Raw genomic sequence first — 14,190 nt, 5'->3', positions numbered from 1 at the left:
TCTCGCTATGAGCTTCTTCTTTCCATGCGCCTCAAGACAAAGGATCTTCACGGTCTTTCCTCACCAATCACAACCATGTCGACCATTTCCAAACGACGATTGAATCTTAAATCCGAACTCTTCTCGATAGCCATTTTTCAGTTCCCAGATTTGATTGACCTACTACTTTGGCCCGATTTTCTGGCTCCTATATTTCACTTGCAACAGAATAATAGACAAATACTCTGACATTGAATTGTGCATTTGGGCTACGCGAGACACATCCTTCCCAGCAAATCGATGAAATTCTCACTGATCCACGCTGCTATACTACCTACTTCTCCACCCCATGTCTTTTATGTGGACTGATTGCTGTGCTAACTCACCTATGTGCTGCCATTCACCTCCATAGGCATCCTTCCGAGTTCCGAGAGATATGCTACCTTACCATGTCCCGCACCTACATAATTTGTTAGAATATATATCGAATATACACGTACAAGTCTTGTTGCGATGAAACTTTGAATTGTATTAGAAGTGCAGGGTAAATTTCATATCAAACTCATAATTATCAGAGGAGAGTTGTTGTTGTAATCATGACAACATAGTAGCAAATTTGTAAGAGGGAGGTGGTATGTTACACCACCCCAAAGCAACCGATGTTGTGGTATTGGGGAAGAGTGCACACAGTCATACCCTGGGGATGTAGAATTCGATCAAATCTTATCAACAAAAATCATATCTCTGATGTCAATTGTGATCTTGCAAGTTCATCTCGATAGATCGAATTATCGCTTGCGTTGGTTGAGATTAGTGAGCGGTGTGCTGCCGGGCTAATGTTCTAACATAATTTGCAGCTAGATCCCAATAGAAATAGTCTTCCTCCGTACCACATACCCTATACTTCCTTCCAGATTAAGCCTATCCTTGTTCTCTCTCTTTCATTCCTTAGCTCGCCTCCTAAAAGAAGGATATGAGGATATATGCATATCTTGTGGATAAAGCTGTACGCTGCTATAGAGTGTACATCTTTTCTGATAGCTGCAACCACACGGTCAAGGACCAGCGTGCACATCACCTTGTGGGAGTGGGCTTTGGTGCCCGTGCTTTGGAGTAACACAGGTATGAAGCCATTGGATTCTTCCAATGTTGCAAGCTTAACTCTTAGGAACTAGCAGAATGGATTAAGCTTAATTCTAAATTTAAATTAGACTCAGCTCCTAAATAAAATTCACACGGAGTGATGGATGCGGTGGTGTTTGCCTTATTCAATCCGCAAATTTACACGAAAGAGAGGGACCGCAGAAAATAGATAATCATACATAGCTGAAATGGCCCAAGACATTGAATATATTAGTTAGCGGTGGATATATGCGATTGGAGATCGTGTTTGCTGCTTTAGTAAAATCAAATTCATGTGGCAAAAATACTGATTCATAATGATGTCAAAGAAAATACCGGCTCTTAGTTGATCATAGAATATAGTTTCTTATTGCAGGTAGAAGTCGATATATGATACTACATGACATAAGCAAGACTTTCTACTGGTGCACAGCTTAAACAAATATAAGCAACATGCATAAAGCTTAGGTACGGTACCATCTACGCATACATGTGTCCTTTCTTGAACACAACCACAAAAGGTGAGGCACTTGTGGTGAGCCAGTTCTCCTTCTTAAAAGCATGCAATCCCAGATATTTGCACGGCTCTGTGCCAATGCAAGAGACTAGCTTGTACCCCTTCATTGCACCATTGTTCCTTTCGATGCGGAACAACATGTCTGGTGAAGGTGGGGAGGGCATCTCAGCACCCTCGTCCTTCCCGACGGCGATGAACTGACGGGGCTGTGATGTTGAAAATGGCGGTAGGTCACTAACATGCCAGTACATGGGTTCTGCACATACCGTGATGACATCGAAACTGATCTTGACATTAGTTGATAGGTGAACCGCAACGGGATCACTGATAGAAGCATTAAGCGGCTCAATTCGCACGGCCATGCCGACTTTAGCCTCGTTGCGCATCTGGAGCACGAGGAAGTTGCAGCGTCTCCATTGATACGACTTAGTGAGGCCACCACCAACACCACGTTCTACTGGGAGAACGTAATAAGAGGAATTGCTTATTAGTTCATGACCATCTGTATCATAGACTAGTTGTGTGGCATCCCCAATGATGCAAGGAAGGGTGGCGGCAAGGAGTGGAATGAGGAGGAGATGTTTCATGGCTACCGATCGATCAAGCTAGCAATAGGCTTTTTTTTTGTCTTATGAGTCTGCTTCAAATAAGTATTTGGATGAGGGCGCTTCCTGTCTCAAAGTATTGAAGCCATGGGCTTTTGTAGACGATGGTGATCATGCTAGGCAGAATTAAATATTCTCTAATGTTCTTATGTATTTCTATACAACTCACTAAAACCATATCCAATTTCCAATCAAAGACATTAGAGATCCGCAGACCATTTAATTTATGAACTCTGAAAGATATTCAAGCAAAATCCTGTTCCACAATTATTAAATTTCCTAACTAATTATAAAAGTGCATCCTCTAGTCTATCAACCCACTTTTGAAGATAGAATTTATAATAAAGATTTTGCATATTTTAAAATAGGTACAGATAGCATATTTTAGGGCTTTAGCTCTTTTGCCATCATTGTTAGAAGAGTTGAAAGATGGGGATTTTAATTCCCAAGTTCTGGATGGTTTGAGTATTCAAAATTACCAACTTACAAATGTAAGATGGATTTTAGAACTAAATCTTTCTAAATCAGTATCATGATATCTAGTTTAAGAGTCTGAATTAGTTAGGAACTTATTTTGTAAGTGTTAGAAAAATTTCACTTTAAAAGTCAAACATATTAAAGTAGAGAACTGCTCCAATACTTCCTTTTTTTAAAAGTTTCACGGATCTTAGAGTGAGTAATAATTAATTATTTTTCTCCAAGGACCTACCTGGCCTGCTCCCAACCCATGCACAGCCCGGGCACCCGGGTGAACTCCATTCCCGATTCCCTATCTACCCTAGATTGTTTTTCTGCGTGAGGTTTTGTCATTTCAACTGGCGGCAATGGTGGCGATGATGGTGACGGCACTCCATGGGAATCAGCGTTTCTTTTCCTTTTATTAAATCATAGCAGCTTGCCAGCCTCCATGTATAAGAATGAATTGCTCCCATTGAAATTGCTGCAATGCTATGAAGTTGTCTGTGTTGAGTGTCGATTTTAGAATAGGAGCGCTGCCGTCCGAGGTGCGTTGTTGCCATCATTGTGCGCAGCCGGCACCGGTCTGCTCGGTGCCTCATGCCAGAAAAGAAACCAGATATAAAAGGGATCAGTATAGAAGGAGTTCAACAGGGTGTCGTTCATGCATGGGCTTGGAGCAGGTCGGGCCGGGTCCAGAAGTGACATGAGAGGGGAATAATTAGTAATTAGTAGCTTTCACTTTAAGATGCGTGTAACTTTTAAAAAATAGAGTACCGGAGTTGTTCACATTAAAGTTTTCATTTTTTGAAAGTTAAGATTCATGAAGTGTATGGCGTTGACACTCATAGATTATATTTGTATATCTATTCATATCCTATGAGGATTGAAGAGGAAATTGCCTAGTCGGTGGCTTTAATCTATGTGCATGGCTCTTGGCAAAAAGGTAAAATTAGATAGAGTATTGAATGCAAAATTGAGTTGCTTCTTTCCTCTGCTATATTCAGATGACATTGGCAAGTCTGCTATTGCCATATTTGATAATAATTGCTATGTATGTGCTATGTGCAGCCATGCTTCCACAGTACCTGATCTATCTATATATAGGATATTTATATAGAATCATTCCTAAAGAATTAATACTTTGAATTCTCTTGTGGTTGTTGATACATCCAAAAGAAATCTTGCCTCTTTCATGATTGATACTTCAAAAAAGACTTTAATTTGTTATCTTGTAACTACAAGACTTCAATATTGAAAAAAATCATCCTTTCTCTTTCATTTGTGATTGCGACTACAAGGTATAGTAAAATGAATGAAAATATGGGTTGTTGTGTGCTTGGAAAATGGATATGGTTTTCATTAGCTAGCATGACCAATGCTGGTAAACCTAAGCTCTTGATGTTGTGAAGCAGCCCACACCTGCGTCCAAATATCTGAGCCAACTCACAAGCCACAACCAACTTCTAGCGAGAACTCCGCTCCACCGTACGGTATATCCTACCTGTGCATTGTCCTTCCCACTACCATACAAAGGAGGCCATCATGTTATTTTCCTTTTATGTTTTTCTCTTGTTAACTTAGTTCAAATTTTATGGATATGAATATCCTACGCATGGAAGTTTGATTTTCAAAAGTAAAAAACTACTAACCATATTTCAATGTCTACATTTGAAGTTTGCCTTTAGTTAGTAATTCATTATATAAGTGGTATAGATTTTTTTGTTTATAGTATAACTAGCTAATTGAATTCTTCTTTTTTTTGGAAGTTAGATTCATGAATTATCCATTTAATAATGTCTTATCTATCCATTCCAAATGTGCCTTGGAGGTCATATATCGCATATGTGCATAGCTATTCATATCCATAATGGGGTGATTTGAAACTATGCTTGGCAAATGGTACCAATAGATAGAAATAAAATATCATATGAGAAAATTGAATTGTGTGCTTCTTCTACTATAAGTCCAGATGGCATTGGAAAGTTTACTATTGCCCTATTTAATTGCTTAATAGTATATATGTGTTGTGTGTAGGTACTCTTGTACACTATTCTGATTTATTTGTAGGATAATTATTTAAATCATGCTGATAGAATTAATACCCTTTTAATTTCATTGTGGTTATCAATAAACTCTATAGAGATCTGACCTTTTTTATGATATGCATTTCAAGGTAAACTTGAATGTTCATGAAGGTAACCGGATGGGCTGTTGTGATTGGTTGATCTATTTATGTAAGATCCATATATATACCTTGAGTTACTTTTATCACTATATATACCTCTAGCAAGCTTCACATTAAGAGTTTATGACTCATTATTATATATGTTTGTTTTCTTGCAAGTGTTATGATGTGAGTGAAGATTGCTTGAGTGGCATGTATTTTGTTTTTCTTGCATGGGGTTTTCAATATTGTTATGCTGTTAGTCTAATTTTTTTGTTACTTGCATTTCTAACATATAGATTTTGAAACCAAAACTATTAACACACTTGTAGTGCAGTGGTAAGCTCCCTAGTTGAGGGAGACACTGACCACGGTTTAAATCCTTGGCAACAAAAAAAACCCTTTGTTGGCAACCCAATAAATAGTGGCAGGGAACCAACCCCACCTTGGGGGGGGGGGTTTGTAGTTGCGGTCGTCACCATCCTAGTGAGTCGTGGTTGGCCTAGATTACAGTAAGGCTCTATAAGGCGGAGCTAGGGTTTGAGGGTATTCTCGGCATATTTGGCTGAGGTTCCTTCTTAGTTGTAGTGCCTTAAGGGCGGTCGTTCCTGCTTCATGAGATTTTGAAAACAAAAATCATAGTCTATCAAACATTCTAACTACTATCGTAAATGTAAACTATATAGCTAAGCTACCAAAAACATATCATGTTACTAACCAGCCTAGTCATGCTCTTGGCCTTGGCTCCCACCAATGCAACACCCCGCAAACAGTCTACAACACAAATGGCCACGAGCTAAGATATTTTTAATTGTATTTTTAAAATTTACCAGCAAACTTATATTAGATGTTAGTAAATACTAGATTCTGACAAGCAGTTACAAATAAACCATGCGGAAAATTATTCGTCTTATAGAGCAGACAATTATGAATTAACTTGGAAAAAAAAATCTATGATATATCAACTAAACATTTATGATATGAATCTTTGGAACATATTTATTATATGCAATCTAGTTCTTGATATCCCCGAGGATACGTTTGCATTTGTGATAGCAAATAAATATTGGCTACATAGTATCTGCCACCATGCCAATGCTATATATAGTACCAATACTTGGCTCTGTAGACCCTTCAATCAAATAGGATTAACTCATATGTACAATTTCTCTCACTAAACTTAGCCAAGCCTCCTAAGCTATAGGTATTGGCCATGAAAAATCTCATGCTTCTCATCATGATGTGGATTGTGCTCTTGGCCCTGAACCCCATCCGATGCAATGCCATGAAGCCGATCTATGAATCGAATGGAGGGGAGCTCAAATATGATGTAGGGAACTACATCCCCCCATCTGGCTGCAACCTCGACGAGTCGAACGATGTTGTTCAGGAAATTCAAGGTGACGTTGTGGATCCTATTGCTAATACTGACCAACAGGAGATTCCGATGGGAGAAGCGTTTATTGAGATGAATGACTTGGTTCAGCAGGGGATTCTGATGGGAGAATCCTTTATTGAGATGAATGACTTGATTCAGCAGGAGCATATTATTAATGAAGAAATAATGGAAGATGCTATTGAGGAGCAGCAAGATGGAGACATTCTCAACCAGAACCTAGATTTAGTAGGTGAAAATGGAGGGGTTCAGGATGGAGATCATGTGTTTTTATCCCTACAACCTTTCCCCTTGCATGAAGTAGCCTCTCCTGAAAATTTCTTGGTAGAAGAAGTCCCTCTCGACATGATTATTGATCTAGATGCCTCTTCAGACGAGGAAATGCAAAACATAGATGAAGGGGATCAGGGCCACCCAATTGCACCCGATGGTGTTGCTATAGGACCAAAACCTGACGCCAATGCTCCATATCTCATTGTTGAGGAAAATCATACCTTGCAAATGGAGGCTCATAATCATCTAACCCTTCCAAAAAAGGCAGGTTAATCTAGGTCACAATGATATTCACCTTGGTCTTTTTTATGATGCACCAAAACCATCTAGCAAGAAGTCCAAAGGGAAGAAACCTGCATTAGGAAGTTGTGGCAAGTTCCTTTGTGATAAAGGGCCTAAATAATTTTGTTGTTCTTTGGTTATGTAACAAGCCTAATGATCTTTGGGATCCTGTGAATTCAGGGTCTTATTTTTTTTTGTTGCGAATGATAAATCACATGTGTCTTGATGGTAACTCATTTAGTCTACTATTTTTGGGCTTGGTTGGGTTCTCTTGGGCGGTGACCTCTTATGCATATTTTGAATATATAGCATCTCAATGAGCCAATTCCGTGAGTGCCACTGAAATATAGACTACTTCTTTGTGTATCACAAAATATTTTGACTTTTCCTCAGTGCCATGGAATCTAAGAATTATCCCCTCAATGGCACCGTCTATGAGCAGTCAAATAGCTATAGAAAAGACTTATTTTTCCTCCAATGGAATGAAGTATATATAATTTGGCTCTTTCCCTTACATGCCATTCGAGCTTCATATCATAGCAAAATAAATGGAGATGAAGATAATACTAAGTAAATTGATATCTCATGTTGAGATGATAAGCATCACATATATCAAACACAAATTTAGAGGGCTCACAAATTTAAGTAATACTATATAGACCAGATAAATAGAATCTTGAGCATTAGGTTTCTCATTACAAATGAATATCATACAGATCATATTTGCCACCATATGTCATACATACAAAAATAAATGGAGTATCAGATGGGCCACATGAGTACCAAGTTTCTCATAACAAAAGGGACATCAGAATGAGTTTATCTTCAAACATCAAGCAATTCTCATGACACAAAAGTAGCCAAAAAAGCGACAATTGCTCTACATTCAATCTAGAATTTTCATGATGCCGAAGGAATTTGCTCCATCTTAATTCAGAGGATAAGTGGGACACCATAAGAGATAAAAATGTGGAAAGTCATTGTGATATAGTTTGTTTAAAGAAATTAGAAGAAGTAACTTTAATTTTATCTTTAATTTATTAAAATGTTTTGTCCAATTATTTTTAATAATTTAAAATTCATTCCATCTATTGGGGTTTTAGGGGGGAATGATTGTAGTTTGGAAATGCCCCCTTTTCCATGGTGATCAAGTCTTCAATAATAAATTTGCCATGCCACTGTACTTTAAATCTCTGCATAATGAGAATTGTATGAAATATCTATGTGCCATGTACAGATGAAGGCAAAAGGGAGGATTTCAACCAATGGTTCAGAGATATTCACGTGATTTACTCTAATGAGAAGGCTAGAAGACCATAACAAGCCATGTAGAAACATATCACTAAAATATTTCTCTTTAATGAAGCCATCAGCTTTCTACGTCAGGTAGAGCTACCTTTGTAAGACTAATCCACTTGGACAAATAAACAACAATAGCCTCTTTTGGGAGGATACATTGTTTTTCATCTAAAAAATTAGACTATGAGATGTAGCACCCTAGTTTTATATTTGCTAGATTATTTTTTCTAAAATTTGTTACAATTAATTAAGAAGTGTGTTTAATAATTTTAAAATATTTTCTGAATATAAACTAAATAAATCATAAATTTTAAAATATGTTTTGCATTCATGTCGTGATGCATAGTGTTTATTATATGAAAAATAAGTTTACATTCATATAGGTTTCGTCTTTCATTTAAATGAGGTTTTAGGAAAAAAAAAACCTTAACCTCTTTGGGCCAAATTTTTTTCTACCTCTCCCCCTTTTCTATTTTTTTCTCTTTTCGACCAATAGAGCCATCCAAATCTAGCCCAAACCCCCTCCTTCATCTGGGCTCAAAGCCTCCCACCTCCCCCTAGCTATCGCCCAGCTTACCACGCAAAACCTCGACGACCCAGCCAATAACACATAATGCACCCTGCACTATGGTACCAGCACCCTCTCCCGCTGCCAATGGTCCCCACAGTGACTCCATCTTCCCCTTCCTTTCCTTTTCCCTACCTTGCTTCACCAAGCTGAGCGAGCTGCTGACCGCGTAGACTAGCCCACGCCTTTGCCGCTCCCACCCCACTTGCCTCGCCAGCCCATTATGGTGCATCCCACTCACGCAAGTGGCAGGAAACCCCTTGATTGGTTGCTTGTTTGTCATGGCTAGCAATCTAGCCACCCAAATCACGACAACCCCAGCGCAGGTGGATATAAGACCCCATCTTCGGACCCTCGCCCGCCCTTTTGCCTCGTTGCCAACCCATAGCTGCTCTAAAGCATCCCCATTTGCACAGGGACTAAATGTGATACAAATACCAATCCCAGAAAGGTTGGTACACATATTTATTTAACAGATGGTTCATAAACTGTACACCTCTCTAGGCAACGGTCGGGTGACGTAGACTGTTGACGCTCGTTATTGACACACTTTTACCCCTGTTTATCTTCAATAATGGAATGAATTTAATACCTAAACTATAGATCACACCTAATAAACCGGTTATTTTCACATGTGTAACAGATTTTGGAGGATGTTGTGTTTTTGTAGGAAATTAGGCCTAAAAGCATATTGTTTGATAAAGCACTGAATGAGCGTCGAACCAGATGAAGACGAAGGTCAACGGGCTCTGGAAGGGGCTAGGCCGATCGGCCTAGAGGAGCCCAGGCCGATCAGCCTGGCATCTTCTGGCGCCCCCTGGTGCCCATCTTTGGCAAACAACCCTCTAACATTGCTTAGGGGCTAAGTTTATGAAGATATTGTAAGGACCAGATCGGGATCAAAGAGGAATTGGAGAAGATCAAGCAGAGATTTGGAAAGTCATTGAAGATCAATCTCATCCTGAAGCAACCGATGTGCCAAGCCAATGTAAAAGTGAAAAGAAGATTTCAGAGCACATGAGGAGACTTGGAGACAAAGCAGGACGCGAGAGGGCAAAAGGAAGGCCCAGGCGGATCGGCCTAGGGGTTTCCTTCGCCCCCTCACCTTCCAATTTTTACCACGCGCCCTCTGGAATATAAATAACCCCAAACACCATGAAGCCCACAGATTGGAGATGACGTACTTGACGTGAAGCAGCAGAGAATTAGAAGGAGCTTGAAGGACACCACTTTGGAGAGCTAAGGGCCATGCAGTTGTCGGGGTTAGCGTAGGTGAGCCTCTGCCGATGTGATCACCCTGCGAGGAAGATCACGCTGGAGTTCTGGAGCTAGGAGTCACCAACATCAAGGTAGGATCCCGATGGTGATCTTGTGATGTACAATCATTCATGGTGAAGTAATAGATGTGTTCATGTTCTTAGCGATCTAGTTATCTCCTTCTATGGTTTTATGCTCTATTGGGTTTGCTTGCTTTTCAATCTATTGATCGATGATTGATTGCTTAGGATGTTCTTATGGTCGTTGTGATCGGATTTGCATGCCTGATCTACTAATGAGTATAACATGTTCTCTTGATCGTACCTTTAATCTACCTATGCTGATAGAGGGGATCGTGATGGGATCTTTCTTGTGTAAGATAGGGGGTTTTGGGAGCCGGACCGGAGGTGTAGATTTAAAGATGCTTTTTACTAAGATCATATCTATGTTGCTTTGCTATCCATGCGCGGAATGACAATGTATGCATAGTCTAGGTTGCTCTAGATTGGTTACCTCTGCTGTATCTGTTATCTGTCCGTGCATGTTTATTAGATTGGATCTGAATCATTCATCAACACCAAAAGTTCATACTAACAATGCTAGTTAAAATAGATCTTATACTATAATTTTCACGGATTGATAAACCTTGGGGGAGTACTCTGAGGGAAGAGCTACAACTGATCCGTGCACTTACGGTTCACAACTTGGTGTGCTAACAGCCGTCAACATACACCCAAAAAGATACAACACAAACAGACTGTAGATGCAACATATGGACATCCAAGTCCATAAGCAGCACACAACACTGCACGACAACGGAAGCATCCTTAACAGCCCAGCGCCACAGGCAAGTTGGGTGCGGAAGTGACCTTCTACTCGAAAGTTTCACCAGTGACGTACTCCGGATCTTCCTCTGTATCAACAAAGCAAGGGTGAGTACATACATACTCAGAAAATCCAACCCCACCCTACGAAAGGGGTATAAGAATACATGCATAAGGATAATTCAAGGAGTAGGCCAAGGTTTATTTTGCAGAAAGTATACACATGCGGGATTTAGTTTTATAAAGCCGTTTTTGCAAAACACATACTTTTCATAATTATAGTAGTTTTGAAAGAGTGGAGTAATCCTATACAAAGGATCCAAGTTTTAGGTGCTACTGGACACCCCGTCCATGGTAGCACACGGCGCACTTGCCGGATATATTTCCAAAATGCAATTTTCACCAAAAGTTTTGCTCATTTTTCCTAAATAGCTAGTTATGTGACCAAGCCATAACTCGTCCAAAACTGTGGACACGGCTATTCAAATAGGTTTTAACTCTGCAGAGGTATACACTTTAACCACAAGTAGGGTACCGCAACACGAACATCGTAGTGCCGATGCAGATCCATCAAAGCCATTACCAACCATAGCATTGTCCTATCTAGTCATCCACAAGAGCTAACCAAGGGGTTCCTGACCTTCCTACAAGGTCTTCAACTGGGCCACTAATCCAGTACTTGCTTACGCTTGCTCCTTGGCCTACCGTTGCGCACTTGCCTCTGGACGACTACCATACTACCATACTAGCTAGTAGGATTTATGCTAAGCTTTTACCACACACAAAGGTTGAGTGGTTGTACGATAAGTTAGGTTAAGCAAGATGACACATTAACTTGTTCCTTAATCAAGACAAGGCGGATATCTTCCATACTCAGCCACACAATCACGAGCCAATACTCTAAGGCATCCCACATAAGGAACCCAGATCTGCCCCATCTAAATAATCACCAACACTAAGTTGTTTATTTATCACTTTTCCAAAATCCCAACCCATACTCACACAACCACACTCAATACATTTTATCTTTTATAAAACCATTGCATTTGTCAAAGTGAGTAGTAATGATGTTGAGTAACCAGTTCCTTAGCGTATTGATATCAAGCTAATCGGCTAAACAAAGCGTATCATGTCTAGCGATAAGTCATATGTTGTTAAGGTATAATCAAGATTTATAAAATCAAGGAGTGGATAAAATAACTAGATCAAGCAGTAAAATAATCTGAGCATTTATATAACTGGATGCAATTTATAAAAAGGCTTATACGGGTTGTGTTTGAAAACTGGGATCAATATGACCAAAAGGGAATAGGTTGGACTTGCCGTCCTCAAAGCTCCTGCTCGCAGTACGGGTCTTCCAGCTCTAGCTCGCGGCCATAGCCTTCGTACTCCGGCTCACGGTACTGACCTCCAAACTCGTTCTCCTCCTCGGTCACTCCGTCAGCTACGTGACGACAACACAAATGGCAAATACAAAAACAAACTCAAATGGAGTGGACAATAGCTGGAATAGATAGGATATAATTTTAGAGGAATTTAGGAAAAAGAATCAAGTGAATTGGAGGTCGAGTGATTGAGATATGGCTTTATAAAAATTGGGTCCTAATTAAATTTCGAAAATGGATTAACATAAATGGGTCAGGCGTGGGTGCTTCACATGCCTTTATTTGCACGTGAATGGCCTGGTGGTGTTTTTGGGTTCACACAATCTGTATGTAGCCGGCCTGTAGGATTGATTAGTGTTATGTGGGTCTGGGAAGGAATAACAGAAAGGAATAGACAAGGAGACAGACGGACAACAGAGACGGAAATCCTATCCATCTTCCGGAACGTGGATAAAGGTGGTAACTTTCAATATTTGAGATCCGTGCAACGAATGAGGTCCATCAGATCTGGATCAAACAAAAACCCTAGCCTCCACTCCTCTCTCCTCCCCTGCTTGCGCCGCCGCCCCCCACACGGGGCTCGCCATCCTCGCACTGCCACCGCGCCTCGCCAGCCCCCGCGTGTGAGCTCGCCGCCCATCGCGCACCGTCGGAGCCAGAGAAGAAGGTTGAAAAAATGTTTGATCAACTTTTCTTTGAAAAATATTGGTGCAACTTTTTTTCGAAAAATGTTGGATTCAATTTTTTCTAAAGAAATGTTTGGCTCAACTTTTTCCGAATAAATATTGGTTCAACTTTTTTCCAAGAAATGTTGGTCCAACTTTTTTCCAAAATGTTGGTCCAACTTTTTTTTTAAAATGTTGACAATATTTTTTCAGTTAAATAGGCTTTTAATCTGTAGCGTGCTATAATAGGCTTGCTGAGCCTTGCTGGGCTTTATAGTTTCATCACTTAACCATCTTCCGGTAGACATATAGGAGCCCCGCAACAGAGAGGCACATGTGCTCGTGCTCTTCTCAGGCTCGTCCGCCATGGGAGGCGGCCGAAGCTCACTGGAGCTTCGACGTAGGGTGATTTCGGCAACCATTTTCCAGTCCAAGGGCATAGGGAGAGAGAGGAGTGGATGGGGAAGCTCAGCATAGGCTCACCTCGGGCAGGGGTGGCTTGGAGAGGGAGATCGAGGCATCGCCCCATTCTTGTGTGGAGGAGCAAAGAGCTCGATGTAGGTAGGGAGAAGGTGAGCGATGGAGCTGGGCGGCTCGGCGAGCTCAGGATGGCGGAGGAGAGCAGCTCGGCGTCACCTTTTATAGGCCGGGGGAGGTGTTGTGATGTGCGGTCGACCGTACGGACGTAGCTGGAGTGGAGCGGACGCGGTGCACTGAGCTTGTGTGGATGGACTGCGTGGCCGTGCAACTGAGGCAACGGCGGTGCAGATGAAGTGAATGCGCGACAGGGGGTGGGTCGAGCAAGGCGACGTGCGTGCCTGCGGTGGTGCTACAGCGGCGTTGGCTTGCTGCGGCAGTGGCGCTGAGGTGACAGCGGCGTTGACAGCGCATGATGAGGCAGCAGGGAGTGGGTGGAGCAAGGCGTCAAGGCGACGTACGGGCTTGCGGTGGTGCTGCTGCGGCGTCGGCTTGCTTCTGTGGTGGCGCTGATGCGCCAACGGCGTTGACGACGTGCGCGACGAGGCGGCATGGCTGGCGAGCTTGAAGACAACGGCGTGGTTGAGGTGGGGACGCGGCAAGGGGCAACACGGCGTGGTGCCGGGCAGTAGTGCAGGTTACCTCGCGGGTCAGGCTGCCGTTCGAGTAGGGCAGAGCGAGCACGGCATGGGGCCTGGCGTGTGGAGCTTGCATGTAGTGTTCGTGCTGCTGCTGTCCGTGACTCTATGCTGCTCGTACATGCATAATGTGCATGTTGTGTGCGTGCTCAGGCTGTGTGTGGCTAGGTGGCAAGCTTGTGCGTGAGAGCACACTTGAAGGAAGGGATCAGAAGGTTGATGGTGATGGCTTAGGGAGGATAGGAATGTTAGAGAGAAGTTGTCGGTACTGATTTGGAAA

The sequence above is a fragment of the Setaria italica genome, chromosome I, assembly GCF_000263155.2.
Source record: "Setaria italica strain Yugu1 chromosome I, Setaria_italica_v2.0, whole genome shotgun sequence".
Lineage (NCBI taxonomy): Eukaryota > Viridiplantae > Streptophyta > Magnoliopsida > Poales > Poaceae > Setaria > Setaria italica.
The sequence above is the reverse complement of the archived record's forward strand: the minus strand, read 5'-3'. Positions refer to the sequence as shown.